This window comes from Miscanthus floridulus, chromosome 19, assembly GCF_019320115.1.
Source record: "Miscanthus floridulus cultivar M001 chromosome 19, ASM1932011v1, whole genome shotgun sequence".
Classification (NCBI taxonomy): domain Eukaryota; kingdom Viridiplantae; phylum Streptophyta; class Magnoliopsida; order Poales; family Poaceae; genus Miscanthus; species Miscanthus floridulus.
The window spans coordinates 33,008,584-33,029,703 of record NC_089598.1 but is presented as its reverse complement, the minus strand read 5'-3'; the positions used below and the strand labels follow the sequence as shown (position 1 = coordinate 33,029,703).

Below are 21,120 nucleotides of genomic sequence, written 5' to 3'. Positions count from 1 at the left end.
CACCACGAATTATGGTTCACGCAAGAAATAGCAAGCGAGGGCGATGGAACACGTGAGCGTGAAACCAAATAAAAGGAGAAAAAAACTGTCCCTTTTGCAAATACAAAGATGGAAATTAAATAAATATAGACAGATTCGGCAAGGTTCTTAAAAATACAAAGATGTTTCTTTTGTCTTAATTCTCTTTTCTTCTGTGTTAATTTTCTTTCCTTTTGCTCGTTGCCATATATGCTGGTGCATGCAAACATACAATGTGTATATGGATAGCACAATAATTTTCTACTTCCTATTTTATCGTGATTTCTCTATCATATGACAGATAATATTCAATCAAGGAGAATGGCATGATGAATCAGTAATTAAGATGTCATGGGATCGTAGACATGGACAGACGGACGAATCAAAATAAATATCGCATAAAAAAAAATATTCACGCGCTTTGTTCTTTTTAGTTGTAGAAGAGCATAAGATAATGAAAAAAAAAAGTTAGCTCATTTTGTGCGATAACCACCAGCCCGTGCCCATAGTGTTTCCTCTCCCACTGTCCCATCCTCGTCCCCGCCGGCGCCGGCAGCCATGCCCATGCTCCTTGTCCAGAAACAACACTTCCTCTCTCCGTCCATCCCCGCACGGCCGTCACTCTCCTCTCGTTGCGCCACCAATGCCGTCTCCCCACGACTCGATTCTCCGCCGCCGTCGCCTACGACCCCAAGCTTCTCTGCTCCGAGGTCGAGCGCACGCTGACCCCACGTCTCGCGGAGCTCCGGGACCTCGGCCTCTCTCCGTCCCAGATCGCCCGCCTCGTCCTCGTCGACCCCGCGCGCTTCCGCCGCCCCACCGTGGTCTCCAAGCTGCAGTATTACGTTCCCCTCTTCGGTTCCTTCGAGAACCTCCTCCATGCTCTCAGGAGCAACGCCTACCTCCTCAGCTCCGACCTCGAGCGCGTGGTCAAGGCCAACGTCGCTTTCCTGATGGAGTGCGGGCTAGATGCTTGTGATATTGCCAAGCTGTCCATACCCGTCCTTAGGCTGATCACCACCAACCCAGAACGCGTCCGGGCAATGGTGGAGCGAGCTGAAGCTGTCGGTGTGCCTCGTGGCACTGGGATGTTTAGGCACGTACTGCTGGCTGTCACGTTCCTCAGCGAGGAAAAGATCAAAGCTAAGGTGGAGTTTTTTAAGACAACGTTTCGGTGGTCGGATGCTGAGCTGGGCGTTGCGGGTTCCAAGCTGCCATTGGTGCTCAAGCACTCCAAGGACAGGCTGCGCCGCATGTCAGAGTTCCTGATCACCAAGGTTGGGTTGGAGCCGGAGTACATTGCTCACAGGCCTGCTCTGCTTACATATAGCTTGGAACGCCACCTCATGCCCCGGCACTATGTTGTGAATTACCTGAAGGAAAAAGGGTTGTTGGAGCAGGACCGGAGCTACTATACTGCTGTCCAGGTGAGCGAGAATGTCTTCATGGAGAAGTTCATACGCCCTTACAAGGAAGCTGCACCAAGCCTCGCCCTAGATTATGCCTCTGCTTGCAGAGGAGAAGTGCCTACCTTCAGATTTCAGGAACCCAGCATTGGCTCAGCAAGTGTTTAACCCTTCAGTGTGCAGCAATGTTTTGACACTTAGCAGTGAGCTGGTAATTTTGTTTCTTTTCTTGCCTAACTGCTACATCCTGCAGCTGTGTTTGTAGAATTGACTTGTGGTAAATAAGATGGTGCAGCATGGTTATGATCAGGGGTAGATTTATCTTTGCTCTCTGTGATCAGGGGTAGGAATGTAGGATGACACACTGTCTGAGGCAGTGGTAGGATGTTTGAGGCACTGGTCTGAGGCAGTGGTAGGATGATTTCTTTTCGTAAATTGGGTTTATCCCTTTTTAAGTTGCACTGCTTAAATTGGATATATCTGAGGATAATGTTTCTTCACCCTTCATCGCTAATGCAAAACACTATTGAAAATTGGATACCTGTGAAAACAAATTTGCTGATGAAACCAATCACTTTGTAAAAATAAGAAATGAAAAAGCAAGGAAAACGTTCTTGAATTTTGCGCTGTTACATGATATATATGAAACTAATTTTGGTGTCTTGTACAGGGTAGTACAACTTGTGGTATAAGCAATGTGTTAGGCTATACAATTACCCTAACAGTGGATCTTCCCAATGGCCTAGGAGCTCAGGGGCTTTCTCGATGCTTAATGTAACCAGTTACATTGGAGAAATTTCAAGGACCCTTTGAAAATTATTTTTTAGACTTTTCTACAAAATGAACCGTTTACCATTGGATTTCTACAAATTCCCTACAACAAAACCATCCTTTTCTTGGATTCCAGTAAAAAGAACAAATAAATATTGTAAGAGCTGCACTCTACTGATACACGGTACAAAGGGGTCAAAATTCTACAAGGCCTTTATACTGCGACTCTGAGAATCAGCTTGTAAGTTGCCAGCATATGGTCATTGGCTGTGGGATCTTCAGTGACGAAGCTCCCAATCTTGAGTAGCGCCTGAAAATTAGCATGATTTGACGTTAGGGGGGAACAAAATCTGTGGCCAATATACGGTACGCCAATTGAACAACTGCACATGAATGAAGAATGAGTACAGAACCTCAATAGCGATATTGGTCGGTGTTAGCATAGAAACATCACCATGGCCCTGCTTAGCTGCAATCTCTGCACAAATAAATGCAGTGTCATGTACTGTTAGGCAATGTTTTATGCATGAAGGGGAGAAACTTGTGTGTTGCGAAAGAATGAGGGCCATATGTAATAATGAATATAGGGAATATTCTAGAGATGTTTGTCCTAGGGAAACATACCTTCAAGAGAGACCCTTGTGTCGGCATTTGCATAAGCATCACCTCTTTGCTCCGCAAGCATACTTAGTTTTGAGAAAGCCTAAAACAAAAATAGTTCAGCGATTCGAAGTATTATGGATACTCAAGCAACACATCTTGAAGGATGAAAGTAGCTACCGCTGTGTATGGATCATCGCATGGCTGGTCTAAAAGAGGACGAGAAGCAGTCCCTACTTGAGCAATGCGCTTCGCAAGGGCATCCAAAGGTACATCCAACCAAACAGATAGACCTTTCTTCATGTAATTCCTGAATTTATAAGAAACAATAAAAAATATTATTTGTTTGGGAAGACACAACAAGGTCTAAATTAAAAGACATGAAACCAGATTTTTTTTTCAATACCAGTTAATTGGCCTAATAACAGCACCACCTCCAGTTGCGACAACTAGTCGCCTCATTGAGGACAAATCCCTCAAGACACAACTCTGCAACAGCAGAGAAGCAATAAACTGTCATTGCATAAGCCTTTATGTTGGGTAAGGAAAATCAAGCAGTCAATTTCGAACATCAGAAACTGTCAACTGTCATCACAATTTCGAACATCAGAAATTATACAAATCTTGCCAACATATAGGAAGGAAAATTCAGCAAACAATATTCAAAATAATCAAGAAATGTTACCTCATTCTCTCTGAAAAACGCTTCACCATGCTCCTTGAATATTTGAGCAACAGAAGGCATGTCAACTGCTTGTTCTACCAACTTATCACTATCAAAGAATGAATAACCCAGAACTTCAGCTAAGAATTTCCCCACCGTACTTTTTCCAGAGCCCATCATTCCTTCAGTATGAACACGCCCTTGTTAGTTACTGAGGCGAAGACAAGCCAATATGTAATTTCGGTCAAACAGAGAGGTCTCGGAAGTTCAGAGCTTACCAACTAGGTAAATGCACTGCCCATTCAAGTGGAATAGAACTTCTTCAGATTTCCTCTGCAGTTACATTAGGAAAAATGGAAAATACATATCACAAAGATGGCCAGAAATACATGGTGCCATGTTTGGTTTCATTCATATAAGAAATTTGAATCTGATGTACTCTTATTTACCTTTAATAGCAGGGCCTCGTCAGCTGAACTGTGCATGCTCTCGTCAGCTGAATTGACGCACCAGAGCGGGGCGACGGGCTTGGTCCCTCGAGTCCGCATGGCCATGGCCTTCGCTCCGGCACCGGCAGGTCCTCCGACCCGCAGGCTCCCAGCCCGCGCCCCCTTCTCCCTGCCGCCGAGGATCGCGCTCCGGCGCCCAACGGCGGCCGTAGCATGCGACTGCATCGCCTGCCTGCCCCTGCCTCCATCGGCTGCGGCAGTGCGGCACGCTGTGCTACAGGGCACGGAAGCAGCCTGCGACGCTGGGGGAGCAGAGCACGAGGGAACGGGAGGCGCGCGCGGGCGAGCGGTCAAGCGGGTGTCCGTGGATGCGCTGCGATCGGAGACGCGGTCTTAAAAAGCGCGATCGAGATGACCGGTTCCAGGACGGAGGACGAGGACGGTGGGGCGACAGTTCGGTTGTACTCCCACATGAGAAACGAGAGATTTGATTCTCTGCCTGTTGGTGTCTTGGTGATTTCCTTACAGCGTCTATCTATATTCCAGTCCACGCCTCTCACGCTAAACAGATCGTCAGTGTTTAGTAGCGTACCGGCAAACGTGCCGTACGTGGCGACGGGAAGAAATAAATTCTTGTACATCAAAATTATATTAAAAAAAAGAAAAAAAATCATTTATTTATGTGAATATAATTGTACAGCCTGCTTAATGAATTTACATAATAGCACGATGTATTTTACGCTTTGAATATTATGATCAGGCACCAACTTGACAAAGACATGTGAGTTCTGACTGAACATTCATATCTAATAGTGTTACTCTCTGCGATACTGAACTAAGGCCCTGTTCGCTTGAATCTATCAGCCGTACCGTTTTAGTGAAATAACAGTATTTTTCTCTCACAACAAATCAGCATCAGTTTCAGCCGGCCGAACAGGGCCTAAGGCTTTCAGGTAATGGGAAATTTGAATATATTTTGCATTAGTTTTTATACTTATACAAATAAGTCTTGCGGACACATGCGATATTTGACTTTTAAGTTCAAATTTTAGTCAATAACACAAATAGTGAGTATACCTTGAAAAGTACTGTTCACGGATTTGTTGTCAGAGAAAAACACTGTTTGCTTGGCTGATAAGACAAACTAAATCTCATTGATTAGTTGCTTTGCTTTTATGTGGTGTGTGCATGCTCTTTTCAAATATCTTGAGTTCACCTTCAGAAATGATGCAGAGGCGGTATCATCTCATGTGACACAGTGGTAACAAGATGCAACCACAAGTAGATGAGAGTAACGAGACATTGTGCGAGGGGCATTACCGTTCCACCAAGTTGCTTTTGGCATCTATTACTCACAGGTTCTTATCGTTTCATGCATCAGTTAAGGTCAGCAATGATTTTTGCATGTTCGGATCCCGGGGTTAAAACTGTCTCCAACAAGATACCTATAGAGGCACATAAACTTAAAATAGATAACAGGGATCCAAAATCAGCCTCCAACAGATTATCTATATGGGAGACCAATTTTAGGTTATCTGAGAGATACAACCTAAATATGAGTATCCTCTCTTCTGAAAACCTATTGGGTCCTATTGTTAGAGAAGATGGTGAATGGGTATTGAACTCTTTACCCGTAGCGCTATCCAAAGGTCAAATGGATCTTGTATTTTAGGTGTTGTCATTGGAGATAGTGTAAAGTTTAGTCCGTGTCACATCGGATAACATTAGGATGCTAACTAGGAGTACTAAACATAAGCTAATTATAAAACTAATTACAGAAGTCGTGTGGCTAATTAGCGAGACGAATTTGTTAAGCCTAATTAATCTATCATTAGTACATGTTTACTATAGCACCACATTGTTAAATCATGACCTAATTAGGCTTACTAGATTTGTCTCACAAATTAGTCTCAAACTATACAATTAGTTTTATAATTAGTCTATATTTAATACTATAAATTAGTATTCAAATATCCGATGTGACAGTGACTTCTTTAGGGATCGCAGGAGGATGAGTGCATCAGATGCTGCTTGAAGGTTTCCAAATGCATATTCAGTTCAAACAAATAAAACGGAACAGCTAATTGGACCTCTGGGAGCGCCTTCGCGACGTCCAGCTCATGCTGGGGTACCGGCGATGGTCCGCTGACCACAGGTACTCCGCGGCCTCAGTTTAAGGCGCGATGTTCATCGGATCGACCTCGCCATTTGGTGCCAAGTTGATTTGGGAGACTCGTGCACCAACCAAGGTCAGGTTCTTCTTCTAGTTGGCTCTACGCCGTTGTTGCTGGACCGTGGAGCGGCGGATGCGACATGGGCTGCAGGCCAATGACACTTGCATTATGTGTCTCCAAGGCTCGGAGACATTGGATCATATCCTGCTCGGATTTGTCCTTAGTCACCAAGTTTGGGACCTGATCCTTTCTAGGCTTGGACTGACGACCGTGGTCGCTCATGGAGACATCGACCTCTTTCTCTGGTGGACTCGGGCTAGGCGCAGGGTGCCGCTCGGCAGCAGGAAGGGCTTTGACTCACTCGTCATGCTAACCTGCTGGATGCTTTGGAAGGAACGCAACGCACGGACATTCAGGAATAAAGCCACATACGCTCGCGAGCTGTGCTTGCAGATCTTGCAGGAGGTCGCCGTTTGGCTACGGGCAGGGTTTACTAGCTTGTCGTAGCTCAGTTTGTTCATGTAATTAGTCTCTCGCGTGGTTGTCGCCGGCTTCCTTTGGGTTTTCGTTTTCACTGCTTTTTTTCATTCGCGCTGCTCGTCTAGGCAACCTTTGGTTACCTACTGTCGAGTCCTGCGTTGTTTGTTTGGATATTCTCTACTTTCTCTTAATGAAATACATGCTGCAGTGCACGTTCGCGAGAAAAAAAAACAGAACAACTAATGTGAGTTTACAATGAGGTACACTGATCTTGATTAGATAAAAAAAAAGCAATCACTTTGGCGATGTCCTCGGCCAGCTTCTTATACGTCTTTGCTTTTTTTTCATTCGCGCTGCTCGTCTAGGCAACCTTTGTTACCTACTGTCGAGTCTTACGTTGTTTGTTTGGATGTTCTCTACTTTCTCTGAATGAAATACGTGCTGCAGTGCACGTTCGCGAGAAAAAAAAACAGAACAACTAATGTGAGTTTACAATGGGGTACACTGATCTTGATTAGATCAAAAAAAGCAATCACTTTGGCGAGGTCCTCGGCCAGCTTCTTATACGTCTTTGCATGGCCCGTATTTCATTAGAGGGAGAAGGAATTGTTACATGGTTGTTAGCGTGGCACCCACAGACACCGATCGGTGATCCGCACGCGCCCTGTCAACCTGTGGAAACATGATTTGAGTAATTATACAACAAACGCTTTTGCTAGTCGTGCTCCTTGACAGATATTTTGTTCGCCAACACCAGGATCGCAGCGAAATCAATTGCTTATCAGTCCAAAACCAACAAAATTTAGAGCAGCACGCAAGCAGCCAGGTGATGAGGCGAGATACTCTCAATCTCACATTGTCATCTAGTTCGGTGAGGAATCGTGTGTCAGCGCCGTGGAGAGCCAGCTCGAGCTTCGCGGCCATGTCAGCGAGCTCGTCGTCGAGGCGATCACTGTCCACCAACCTCCTTCACAGCCGCGCGGCCTGAAGCTCGAGGCGCAAGGCCCCGTCCGCCACGGCCATGGCCATGATCTTGTGCGCCATTGCAGTTGTTCGTACGGGTCCGACCGCAGCACAGCCGCAATGGCGTCCGGCACCTCCGCCGCGGGCACGGGCTTAGTTCCCACGAGCAGCGATGGATCCATGAAAAATTTTAGGGAGGCTGAGCAACATATACATCCGACTAGTGCTCGATTTTAAGTGTCAACCCCACCTACACTATAGAGGATTCCACTGCTCCGGTATGGTTAGGGGCTCGAGCCCTCCCCCGCTCCACTGTTTGGATCCGCCTCTGCCCAGGAGGCGTGGCAGTGCGTTTGCGGCGATGTGACCTGACCCGCCCCCCATAATTCTTCCGGTCGGAACGGCTGGATGGAAGCCGCACGCCGAATGGCTCCCGCGCGAACCACGCGATGCGCATGCAAGGTGCGCTATAGGCAAGGCCCACGCGTGGCCCACGTTCATGAGCGAGCGTTGCCCATCCGCTGGCGCGGGATTTCCAACTAGGAGAGCAGCGTCCATATGAATGTTTTCTTCTTTTTTTTTTTTCCTTTCCTTTTGCTTTTCTGTTCTTTTTATTTTCTTTTCCCTTTTTACTTTTTTTTTATTTTCGTGCTTCATTTTTATTTATATTTATTTTTTTGGTTTATGTGATTTTTATTATTCTTTTCATTTCCATTTTTATGTTTCTTTTATTTTTTCTTTTCTTTTCTTTCCTATTTTTTAATTTACTTTCTTCAATTTATTTTTTTATTTTTGTTTATTTTTTTGTTCCATGTGATTTTTCTTTTTTTTCTTTTCTATTTTTCTATTTTACCTCACTTAATTATTTTTTCATGTTTATTTTTTATTTTCTATGTTCCATGAGATGCTAGGTTCATATAGTATAGATGTCATGCTCTATGATGTTTTTTACAGTGTTCATGTTGTATATAATGTCATGTTTTGTGATATTTTTTTGTTTTTTTTGTGATGTTCACGTGTCACACATGTGATGTTCTATAATGTTTTTTATGCTCATGTGGTATACATATGATGTTCCATGATGTATTTTTGTGATGTTCGCGTAGTATAGTACGATATTATGTGATGTTCACTTATTATGAATGTGAATTTATTGGATGTTCACATAGTATATATGTGTTATGTATTTTATAATGTTCTATGATGTATCATTCATTTTTTTCTTTTTGTGTTTTCTATTTTATGTGTTTATTATTATTTTATTTTTTATATTTTTACCTTTCTTTTCTTTTCTTATTATTTTTATGATGTTATATGTTGTTTTTTGTGATGTTCATGTAGTACTAATGTTTTTTTTATGTTAACGTGTTATACATGTGATGTTATGTGATGTTTTTTATGTCATGTGGTATACATGCAATGTTCTTTGATGTATTTTGCGATGTTCGTGTAATATACATGTGATGTTCTCGTATTATGTAATGTTGTATGATGTCTTTTGTAATGTTCACTTAGTATACATGTGATGTTCTATGATGTATTTAGTGATGTTCATGTAATATATATACGATGTTCTATAATGTATTTAATGATGTTCTATGGTGTATTTAGTGATATTCACCCAGTATACATGTGATGTTCTATAGTATATTTTAGAATATTTGAAAAGTATCCATGTGATGTTCTTTTAAATTTTTCTCTATTATGTATTTTTATTTTTTCCTTTATGCTTTGCTCTAGATTTTACAATTTTTTATTTATGTTATGTATTTATTATTTACTTTTATTTATATTATAATACTAATTTCATGAACCTAAAACTAGAATATTGTTCTTTTAAATCAAAAATATTTTTTTACGAAGACGGAACATTGTTCTCTAAACCTAAAACATTATCTCTAGCTTAATAGAACAAAATGTTTCATCTTTATAAGATATAAATGTCTGTAAATAAAACTTTATCTAAATATATCCATGTGAGATCTTGTTTTGAAGGATTTATTGTAAGAAATCTGATGGTGTAATTGGAGTTTAATTTTGATCTTTAGTTTAGCAGTTATTATATTTTTTTAGTTTCCTAAGTCATTTGCATGCGTGAGCAGATCTGACGTGGCTGAAGTGGGCATGTGCACCATGGGCCCGCATCCTACCGCGCGCTACCCACATCCTCCCGCGCTCTACGCTTTGTGAATTTTTGCGCATGCTACGGTCGGTGTGGGGTATGGTCCTATTATTCATACCCTAGCAGCTCCCCCAAACGTCGGCTTCTCTATATAAGTAGCAAAAAGAAGTGGAAGAAATTCATGTCGGAGTTGATTTGATTCTCTGATAGGAGCTAAGTCTTCATACAACTCGATTCAATTCCAAATTATGATTCGATTGGATTCCAAATTCTGATTTGATTCTGATTTCGACTCACTAGGCCAACACGATGGCGTTGGCTTCTCAGAAGAACGCGGCCTTAGGTGGCGACATAGGGCACAGGGAGGAGGCGGAGCATCCTGGACGATGAAAGGATTCCTTGACTTGAGCGGCGCGGCTGCACGCGGGTCATGCCCAGCTCCGTGCGCGTGCATGTGGCTATGGTGGCAGCGACCAGTGGAAGTGAGGGGATGTGTCGGCTCACGTAGCTCTCGCTCATCTCTAAGGTCTGCTCAGAGCTGGAGGCCCACCACGATATCGCTGACCGTGTCCTCGCCAAGTTTGTTGTCAACCTTGATCGCGCCTCCGCCTCCTTGGCCTCCTTTGCCGCCACGCTCAGGGACCAGGGCGTCAAGCTACTGGAGTACCTAGTCTGCTCCCTCTATGCCATCATCACTGCCATCCCAGTCATCAACGGCGGCGCTGCATGACTGCAGAAGCGACAACGTCGGTGGGTCATGGAGACGTATATTTTTTATTAAGAGGATCGACGGGATCATGGTCACGGGACTGGAGTGGGCGTGAGCCAGTGAGTAGGCCAGCAACGACGACACATGAGCCGACATGAGCAAGTGGGCCGGCGGTTGGATCTGAATAGAATGGGTTAAGTTATCATTCATATTCAAATGAAATGCATACTCTTAATGAGACAAACAATGAGTATCCAAAGTAGGGTTTATAGTACCATGGTGCCTGCCTGTCATGACATTCCGATGACCAAAAAAGATCATGACTACATATACACGTTCCTCACGAGCTAACCGTATCCTGAAAGAAGACATTGGATGGATTGGAGACAAGCTCGATACTTCTATAAGGAGATAAAGATAGATGTTATGATTTGGAACATGGGAAGAGAAATCTAACTATGCATTAGTGTTTACTTTATTTTTATCTAACCATGTGATAGGGTGGTTAGGGCCTAAGGTTAGGTTGGCAACATTGTAACAATTAAAAATATTCCACGGGCACTCTGTTGTAGATGGTGGACACTCCGTGGGGTTGATTCCTGAAGCTTACATGTTCTATTTTAGCTCTGTGTGGTTTGATGGACACTCCGTCACAAGGTGATGAATACTCCACCAAAAGATGGATGCTCTCGAGTTCTCTAGAAATTAAATTTACTGCTTGACATACACTTTGTCTCCATCCACAGACACTCTGTAGGGTCAAGATGGCGGACTAGAGGGGGGTGAATAGTCATTTCTAAAATTAATCACTGTCGGCTAACCGAAACAAATGCAGAATTAAAACTATCGGTCTAGCCAAGACTACACCCCTCTATCTAAGTTAACAAGCACCTTATAAAGATTCTAATTAGGCAACAAAGGTGCCGGGCTAGCTTGAGCTCACGTAATTAATTCTAAAAGCAAGGTCACACAAACCTATGCACTAGTACTTTGGCAACCGAGGAACTCTTACACATGCTAGTAATGCAAAAGCACAAAGCTCATAAGCTCACTAGCAATGCTCAATAACAAGGCTACACAAGCCAAATTAAAGAGTGCAAATCACTTAACTACATAAACTAAGCAATGTGACTAACAAGGTTACTAAAACCAAATTAGTCACGCAAGGGAGCTACTTCTATGCTACACAAGCAAGAAGGTAACTAGTAAGCTACTAAAGCTAAACTAGTCACAAGAGCAACTACACAAGCACAATGTAAATGAAAGTAATACAAGCTTGTGTTGCGCGGAATGCAAACCACCGAGAAGATGATGAAGACAATGTTGACACAGTGATTTTCTTCCGAGGTTCACTTGGTTGCCACCAAGCTACGTCACCATTGTGTCGACCGCTCACTTGGTGGTTCGGTGGCTACTTGGCATCACCCGCCAAGCCCGCACGTCGGGCACCACAAGAACCTACCCCGAAAGTGAGGATAGCTCAATGACACGCTCAACTAGAGTTGCTCTTCGCGATCCCCGTGGGGTGAGCACAATCCCCCGTGAAAGGATCAAGATACCCTAAGAGAGGGGGGTGAATTGGGCTAATTCTAATTTTTTTGCAATAATTAAGCCCTACACTTAGCCCATTTCACCCCTTGTGTCTAAAATGTGTTTCTATTGTTCTCTCGTATAAAAGTTTTGCACCCTAGGTTCCAATCCTACTCTAGCATGGCAATTCTAGGAATCTAAAGACATGAAATGAATTGCTCAAATGTAAATGCTCAAAGTAAAGAGAGGGAAAGGAAAATGATGATGTATTCCCGAGGTATCGGAGAGTCGCCACTCCCCACTAGTCCTCGTTGGAGCATCTGCGCAAGGGTGTAGCTCCCCCTTGATCCGTGCAAGGATGAAGTGCTCTCTATGGGCTGATTCTTTGACACTCTATCATAGTGAATCGCCCACAACCGATCACAAAGTGACTTGGGTCATCCACAAGCTCCGCCAGATGATAACCAAGCTCCCAATCACCACCGAGCCATCTAGGAGATGACGATCACCAAGAGTAACAAGCACAAACTCTCACTTGACCAAGACAAGCCTAATGAGTAAGGTGGATGCACACTTGCTACTCCCTATGCACTAATGAGGTCCTTAATCTTGGATTATCAAATCTCAATCACCCCACTAGGCTCTTGCTCTCCCTTGCACTCCAAAGGTGTTTCTCAGTTGAACAAATGGGCAAGAGACCTCAAATGGACAAGTGGGATATGTATTTATACCCCCCATTCAAAACATAATGGTTGAGGTCCAACTCAGTGAGTATCGGGGTGACTGGATGCTCCAGTCAAGGTGACCGGATGCACCGGTCAGTGTAATATGTCAGCGTGTCAGAAAGAGTCGTTTGCTCTGACCAGACTCTGGCCTGCGTCCGGTCAGCACCCACCAGACACGTCCGGTCATCAAAAACCCTCTCTAGAACCTTATTGATGTTGACCGGACGTTGACACCCATAGTTTGGTCGTTTCTCTGTTCAGCGTCCGGTCCATGGTCAACAGTCTATCCACGTTGCTACAGATACGGCTAGCATCGCATTCGGTGAGCACTTGTGTCCAACATCCGGTCACACTCTTACAGCTGCTGCCAATCAACTGAACTAACCGGACTCTCCAAGCTGTGTCCGGTCACAACCAAACCAACATCCGGTCAGTCATTTGACTCTCCATTCACTTCTAATTCAAAATTCTTTATGAATGAAATTGACTTCTATCAATCTTAGGACTATTCCTGAGCTACATAGTGCTAAGTTTGACAAGTGTACACCACACCTAATCCATTAGACTCACCTAGGTTAAGCTACTAGTCCATACCCCCTTAATAGTATGGTCAAAGGAAAAATAAAGTCCTAAACTACTCTAAGTGTCTCTCTAACACCAAACGACACTTAGAACTAGTCTGTCCTTAACCTTTTCGTCCATCCTTTGAAAACCGAAATGATTTCCATCGACAGGGGCATAACAACCATGATTGCCCAATCAATTTCTATTACCATGACCTAACTCAAATTGCCTCTACAAAACACACGTTAGTCATAGTAATCTCGTATCGTCATTAATCACCGAAACCTAACTAGGGGGTAGATGCTTTCAATCTCCCCCTTTTTGGTGATTGATGACAACACAACCTCGAGTATGTAAAGGAGATGAGTGAGGTTTTCAACATGCTTGGTTCATATAAGCTTTTGACAATAAGAGCAAAAGGATTAGGCATGCTTATATGACCCAAGCCAAAATGGTGTACTCAAAAGATATGAATTAAGTATGAGTACATGAAGTAAAGCTCATTTGAATCGGAGTAAAACGTGGAAACACAATCAATGAGCATAACCAAGTGACATGACATATATAAAACAATGTAGAGAGCACACATGTCACATAAGTCTCACCATCACATGTATATAATACAATGCATGAAAGTAAACATGAATGCATGAAGTATCACACACGAAAGACCAAAAGAACAAGAAAGACCAAAAGAATCGAGTCCATCTCACATGCTCCCCTAAAACTAACATACTTGGTCCCTCTCCCCCTTTGGCATCAAGCACCAAAACTAAAGGTTAGACGGCGGGACAAGAGCAGTTGAGTCAGACGCTGAGGTGCGGTGAGAGACCTAGAACTGAGCTGCATCATCCTCTAACCCTGAACTCTGAGGGGTCTGACCCTCTATAGCTAGAAGTGAAGGTGAAGCGGTCTGGGTCTGGTCAGTAACTGGCGTGGCCTATGACTCTGTAGGTGTCACTGTAGGAAGGGGAGCCACATCTGTCGCTGTCGCTGTTGCCAAAGCCTCAAGTGCAGGAGTGACTGTCTGAGGTGGCTCAGATGATGCAACAGACGATGGAATCGTCTTGGTAATCCCAGTAACTGGAGCAACTGTGGTAGGACTAGAGACTCAGAACACTAGAGGTATAGGCTACCCTATAAGCTCACTAAAGGTAGCGCCGAGACTCTTGGAGACTGGGGTGTCCGTCACTAACGCCGAAGAACTTTGAGTCAGAGTGAAGGCCGTAACAATAGGAGTAAAGTGCGGACCCTGAGCTATCCCTGGTGAAGCAAACAACTGAGACACCTACTCTGTTGGTGAGGCAAACTGAGGAGCTGGTTGTCTCTGACTCGAAAGCCCACTGGGCTATACAGCTGGAGTCACTAGAGTGGTGGTGGCAGGCTAGCCTATCTGAAATGTAGACTGCTGAGGATCAATCCCAATAGCAGTGAATACATGCTACATGAAGCTTAGTAACTGTTGCTGAATCATAAGCTGCTGCTGCAGCATGGCCTGCTGCTACCGCTAAAACTAATCCTATCGTGCCTGAACCTGAGCAAGTGCAGCTATGGTCTCCTGTGCCGGGCGTGCCTGGTCCTGCCTCATCCGCTTAAGTATAGCTAGAAGTGCGGGTCTATTTGTGGTGGTTGTGGTGGAGCTAAGCTAGAGCCACTGGCCTCTCTGTCATGTGGACAAGGTACCATCTACGAAATTGGCTGATAGTAATCATCTGAGCTATCACTAGGGTCGCTCTTGACCTCATCTTCCTACTGTGCATCAAGCTCCTCCTCCTCTATCTTTGTGATGCTTCTGATGATCTCATCCTATTGAGCTGCTGTCTTTGGTACCTCAAGGAGATGACTAGGCTAGCAAGGTGTCCTCACACGACTGTGATGTAGCATCTGGCTCAAGTGATACTGTGGAAACTCAGTAGTAGCACATGTCCACTCTACCATTATCTCTAGGGACTTGTGTGTAACTGCCTTTCGGAGTAAGAAAGTGATCCAATGAGCATAAGGCAACTGGCGGTGACCTCTGAAGCCCTCTGCTAGTGTGTCCTCCATCTCTGAAAGCATCACATCCCAAATATCAAAGATAGTCTAAGATACCAGGTAATGCACTAGCCACTAGCTGAAATTCGAGTCAGACCCTCGCTGGTAGCCCATCCTTGGAAGCAAGAGTCCTCTCATAATAGCATCAAGAAGCCGAGCTATAGGTGTAAGGTCACATGGTGTCCTGCTCGACTCCTTGCCAAATGACTCTGTGAAGCATGGTCTGACAAGATTTGTAGGTGGCATAAGTCCACTGTGAGGGCGTCTCGAAGGCTTCTATATGTCCATAGCATGTCTCGTGAAGATGAATAGGTGACTCTAGAATCCTCAGTATCTCTCTGACCCTCGATCTCTGGAGCCTATAGTCACACCCTCGAAAAGCAAAATGAATAAACCTATGTCTCGGGTCAATCCACAAGGAGGAGTAGAACTCATGGACCCAAGAAGGAACATACCAACCAGTCCATCCAAGGAGATCTGACAAGCCTGGCAGATAAGTGTGGTGACGACAGATCTGCTCACCTACAGCTGCAACTAGAGACTCTAAGGGGCAGACCTGCTGAGATCTGAAAGCAACACCACTATTGAATTATGCACTATAGAAGTCCTCCTACAACACAGTGTAGAAGTGCTCTAAGGCACACTCATCCCACCTCGACGAAAACCAATCCTCAAACTGTACGAACTATAGCTGCTGCACCTATCTGGCTATGGCTGCCCTAAGGTCAAGGTGAACTATGGGAGGCAGACCCTATGGTCTGGGAGGTGGACGAGAGCCCTCCTATGTGTCTGAGGCCTCGGTGACACCTAAGTACGTGTGCGACTGGAACATTGAAGTTGTGGCTATGTTGCCTGCTCTGTCTCCTCAACCTGCTCTCCCTGCTGAGCGTTCTCTGTCTGCTCTGTCATCTGTGTCTACTGCTCAGTCACCCCCTGAGTCTGACTCTCCTCTAAAGACACATGCCGTCCTTCAAGCATGATGGTCCTGGGTGGACTACCACGATTAGCCTCAATTCTCTCGACGATAGCCCTCTAAGCCGGTGACAACTGATCGCCTATGCAAATGCCACTGTTAGATCCACCTATCTTGGCTTGCTCTGCGGCGTCTACCACTACTGTTGCTCTCTCTGCCTCAACATCATCGAACTTGTGCTTCTTCTTTGTAGTCTTTTTTGCCTTTCCTTTTTGCTAAGCAATCAGGCGAGGCGGAGGAGTTGGATCCTCATTGCCGGGACCACCCCCAATGTTCTTACAACGAGCCATCTCTAAAGTTGACAAGAGTCACTGCCACTGATAAGGAATAACTACCAACTGACACTCATGAAGCTTGGCCTCAATCCATACTTGTAGGCTTGGCCCCGAGTAAATCTATCAACTGCCCAACAGCCAAGCCAACTCACTGCCCGAACTGACTGAACGATAGAATAGGAAGTATATATAAGCAACTTTATATACAAGGAAAGCGAATGACCTAATGGAAAGCAAGCAGTAGGAAAGTAATGAGCAAATATGGCTTGCTACCTTAGAACAATCCTGAGATGTGTGAAGGGATAAGTTGTCGATCATAGGGACACGACACGGGAATGACAATGGCACCTAAGGGCTTGTGCCATGAAGCAGTGTGGTGGCCAAGAAGGCATGGTGCTAGGAAACCGTCGGTGCGAGAGGATGGCAACACGGCGACGTGGTGGTGCGCGAGCATGCGGCGGCGGAGTGGAGCGTGAGCATGTGGCGGCGGGCGAGACGCGTGCGGTGGCGCAATGCAGGCGTGGGCATGATGAGGCAGGCGCGGGCGCAGGTGTGATGACAGTTAGGGTAGCAGCGATAGTGCGACGTGAGAGAATGATAAAGTGGTAGCCCCCCATGATAGACATGGAAAGAAAAGGGAAAACTTTTCCGCTTGCACTTCAGTGACCGGACGCTCTGGCAAAGACGATTGGACGTAGCCCTCTGGAGTTCGGTCAACAACAGAGAGGTCCAGAGACCCTCAAATCATGACCAAACACGTCCGAGGACCCTTGACTGGACACAACATAGAGTCTGGTCCTTTCCTAAGATCCATCCTACGCTGACCAGATGTAGAAGTATTGTCACACCAGACGCTGTAGAAACATTGTTCATCGTCCGGTCCTCCTTCAGCAACAGAATCTCCTCCTTTTATACTAACCGAACGCTGCAACAGGTGAGTTCGGTCCCTGTTCAACTACAGATACTCCTCCTTTCTTCGCGATGCTCTCTCCCAATCAAGTCCCAAACTTCAATAAGATCCAAATAAACACCAATTGGGACTGATATGAGAGACCTCTCTCAAACCCTCAAGTTTTTCTAAATAATTTGCCTTCAGCTATAATTCTTTTTAAGAAAATAGGCAACAAAAGGGGCGAGGAGCACCATGTGACCACACAAGAGGGTTTTATGACTAATAAGAGCTTCAAATGCTCTCCCTATTTGTGGATAAACACAGCGGGTGCTCAAAAGATAACCCAAAAGAAACGACAAAGCAACACACATGCACATGCAATGCAATACTTGAAAGTAAGTCTAGTTGCTTGTCAAGTTTGATCCAAGGTTAAGCTTCTTCACATGCTTTATGGTGGTTATCTTAACCATGTTAGACAAGCCCTAAATGCATTACTAAAAATTAAACATGTTTTATATTACAATGCAATGCAAGGGACAACACAAGCTCATTTTTTAGTGAAGTTACTAAAGTCAAGCACATTAAGCTCATTCCTCAATTGACAAAATGTAGCCTCATCTAGCGGTTTAGTGAAGATATCCGCCAATTGATCCTCAGGTCCTTACACCTTCTAGTGATATATCATTTTTAGCAACATGATCTCTAAGAAAATGATGGCAGATATCTATGTGATTGGTGCGAGAGTGTTGAACCAGATTATTAGCAAGATTTACCGCGCTCTCATTGTCACACAAGAGAGGTACATTTTCTAGAACTACACCATAGTCTAGAAGAGTTTGCTTCATGTAAAGAATTTGTGCACAACAATGTACTCCACCTCGGCGGTGGACAATGCCACACTATTTTGCTTCTTGGAGGACCAAGACACTAGTGATCTACTAAGCAAATGGCACCCTCCGGATGCACTTTTTCTATCAATTTTGCAACTAGCATAATCCAAATTGGAATAGCCAACTAGTTGGAATCTAGCTCCTTTGGGATACCAAAGACCAATGCTTGGTGTGTGCTTAAGGTACCTAAGGATTCTTTTAACGGCAATCATGTGAGCCTTCTTAGGATTAGCTTGAAATCTAGCATATATACACACACTAAACATGATGTCGGGCCTAGATGCGGTCAAATATAATAAACTACCAATCATAGAACGGTAGAGAGTTTGATCAATAGATTTACCTCCCTCATATAGGTCGAGATGTCCATTAGATGGCATTGGTGTCTTGATTGGATTATATTCATCCATTTTGAACCTCTTGAGAAGGTCCTTGGTATATTTTTCTTGAGAGATGAAAATCCACTCTCTCATTTGCTTGACTTGAAAATCAAGAAAGAATATAATCTCTCCAATTATAGATATCTCGAACTCCGACATCAATTCACCAAACTCTTTGCAATAGTCTTCATTTGATGAGCCAAATATGATATCATCAACATATACTTGACAAATAAAGATCTCTCCATCAAGCTTTTTGGTGAATAGTGTGGTATCGACCTTCCCAATGGTGAAGCCCTTCTCAATAAGGAAATCCCGAAGGCGCTCATACAAAGCTCTTGGGGCATGCTTAAGCCCATATAGCACCTTGGATAACCTATAGACATGGTTAGGATATCTAGGGTCTTCAAAGCTAGGAGGTTGATCAACATAGACTAGTTCATTTATGAAACCATTTAAAAATGCACTTTTAACATCCATTTGATATAATTTCATTTTATGATGAGATGCATATGCAAGAAGGATACGAATGGCTTTAAGTCTTGCAACCGGTGCAAAGGCCTCTCCAAAATCCAACCCTTCAACTTGGGAGAATCCCTTCACAACTAGCCTTGCCTTGTTCCTAACAACGATCTCTTGATCATCTTGTTTGTTGCAGTACACCCACTTTGTTCCAATGACTCTTGCATCTTGTGGTCGCTCTTCAAGTGTCCAAACTTCATTTTTAGGTGAAGTTGTTCAACTCTTCATACATGGTATTTATCCAATCCGGATCTTGAAGAGCTTCTTCTATATTTGTAGGCTCAATGCAAGAAACAAACGAGTGATGTTCAATAAATGAAGCAAGTTTTTTAGAGCGAGTCATTACACCCTTTGAAGGACTCCCTATGATGAGATCTTGTGGATGTGCTTGTATTTGGGGTGAATTTCTTCTATCAACCACTTGAGGGGAAGGTTGTGGAGCATCAACATCTTGAGCTTGTGCCACCATTTGATCATGAGAAACATGAGTATCTTTATTTTCTACTCTTCCATCTTTATCATCATCTTGTGGCATATTTGATGAAAAAGGTGGATCAATCACTTGTGCATCATCTTCGTCATCTTTGGGCTTGATTTCTCCAACCGGAATGTTCTTCATGGCCTTCCTCAATGTTTCATCACCTACATCCTCAAGATTGTCATGTGCTCCTTGGGAGCTATTAGATTCATCAAATTTCATATCATATGTTTCTTCAACCAAGCCGGTGGCATGATTAAATACATGATATGCTTTGGACTTTGATGAGTAACCAACATGAAAACTAATATCACAATGTCTTTGGAACTTCCCTAGGTGTTGTCTCTTCTTCTAGATATAGCATTTGCAACCAAACACCCGAAAGAATGATACGTCCAGCTTCTTCCCATTGAGCAACTCATAAGGGGTCTTACCAAGAAACTTTTAAAGAAATAGGCGATTGGATGCATAACATGCGGTGTTGATAGCTTCTGCCCATAGAGCTTCGGGTGTATTATACTCATCAAGCATTGTTCTTGCAAGGGTGATAAGTGTCCGATTCTTTCTTTCTACTACGCCATTTTGTTGAGGAGTGTATGTTGTGGAGACCTCATGCTTGATCCCGACTTCATCACAATATGCTTTAATGTTTGTGTTGTAAAATTCTTTTCTATTGTCACTTCTTATCTTCTTGAGCTTCACTTTAAATTCATTTTGTGCTCTCTTGGCAAACTTCTTGAAACACATGGCCACTTCAGTCTTGTCATGAAGGAAGAACACCCAAGTATATCTAGAGTAGTCATCAACTATCACAAGACAATAGAGATTTCCTCCCAAACTTTTGTAAGTTATTGGTCCAAATAGATCCATGTGAAGAAGCTCTAGCACTCTTGTTGTTGACAAGTAAGCTTTTGTTGGATGAGTGTTTGCAACTTGCTTGCCGGCTTGACATGCACTACAAAGCTTGTCTTTCTCAAATTTCACATCCTTCAAACCTCTCATCAATTCATTCTTCATTAGCTTCTTGAGTGAGCTCATTCCAACATGTGCAAGTCTTCTATGCCATAGCCACCCAAGTGATATTTTGATGAATAAGCATGTTTTCAAGTTTGCATCTTTAGAGGTGAAATCCACTAGATATAGGTTGTTGTATCTAAAACCTTTGAATATAACTTGATCATCATCTTTCTTTGACACAACCACTTCCTTCTCGGTAAACAAACATTGAAAGTCAAGATCACATAATTGACCAACGGATAGTAAGTTGAAACTCAATGAAGCAACATATAGCACATTTGAAATTGAGTGATCATTTGATATTGCAACTTTTCCCAATTCTTGAACTTTGCCCTTTGAATTATCACCAAATGTAATCCTTTCTTGACCATCTATTTCTTCATCTAGTGAGGTGAACATACGAGGATCACCGGTCATATGTTGAGTGTAACCACTATCAATAACCCAATGACTTTCATTGGTCTTGTAGTTTACCTACATACAA

At 43.7% G+C, this 21,120-nt stretch overlaps 2 pseudogenes; one reads left to right on the top strand and one right to left on the bottom strand.

Annotated features, from left to right (window-relative positions):
• The first annotated feature begins 576 nt into the window (after nt 1-576).
• LOC136529043 (transcription termination factor MTERF8, chloroplastic-like) lies at nt 577-1,769 on the top strand (annotated as a pseudogene).
• A 312-nt stretch (nt 1,770-2,081) lies between these two features.
• On the bottom strand, nt 2,082-4,272 carry LOC136529044 (shikimate kinase 2, chloroplastic-like; annotated as a pseudogene).
• Between the last annotated feature and the right edge of the window lie 16,848 nt (nt 4,273-21,120).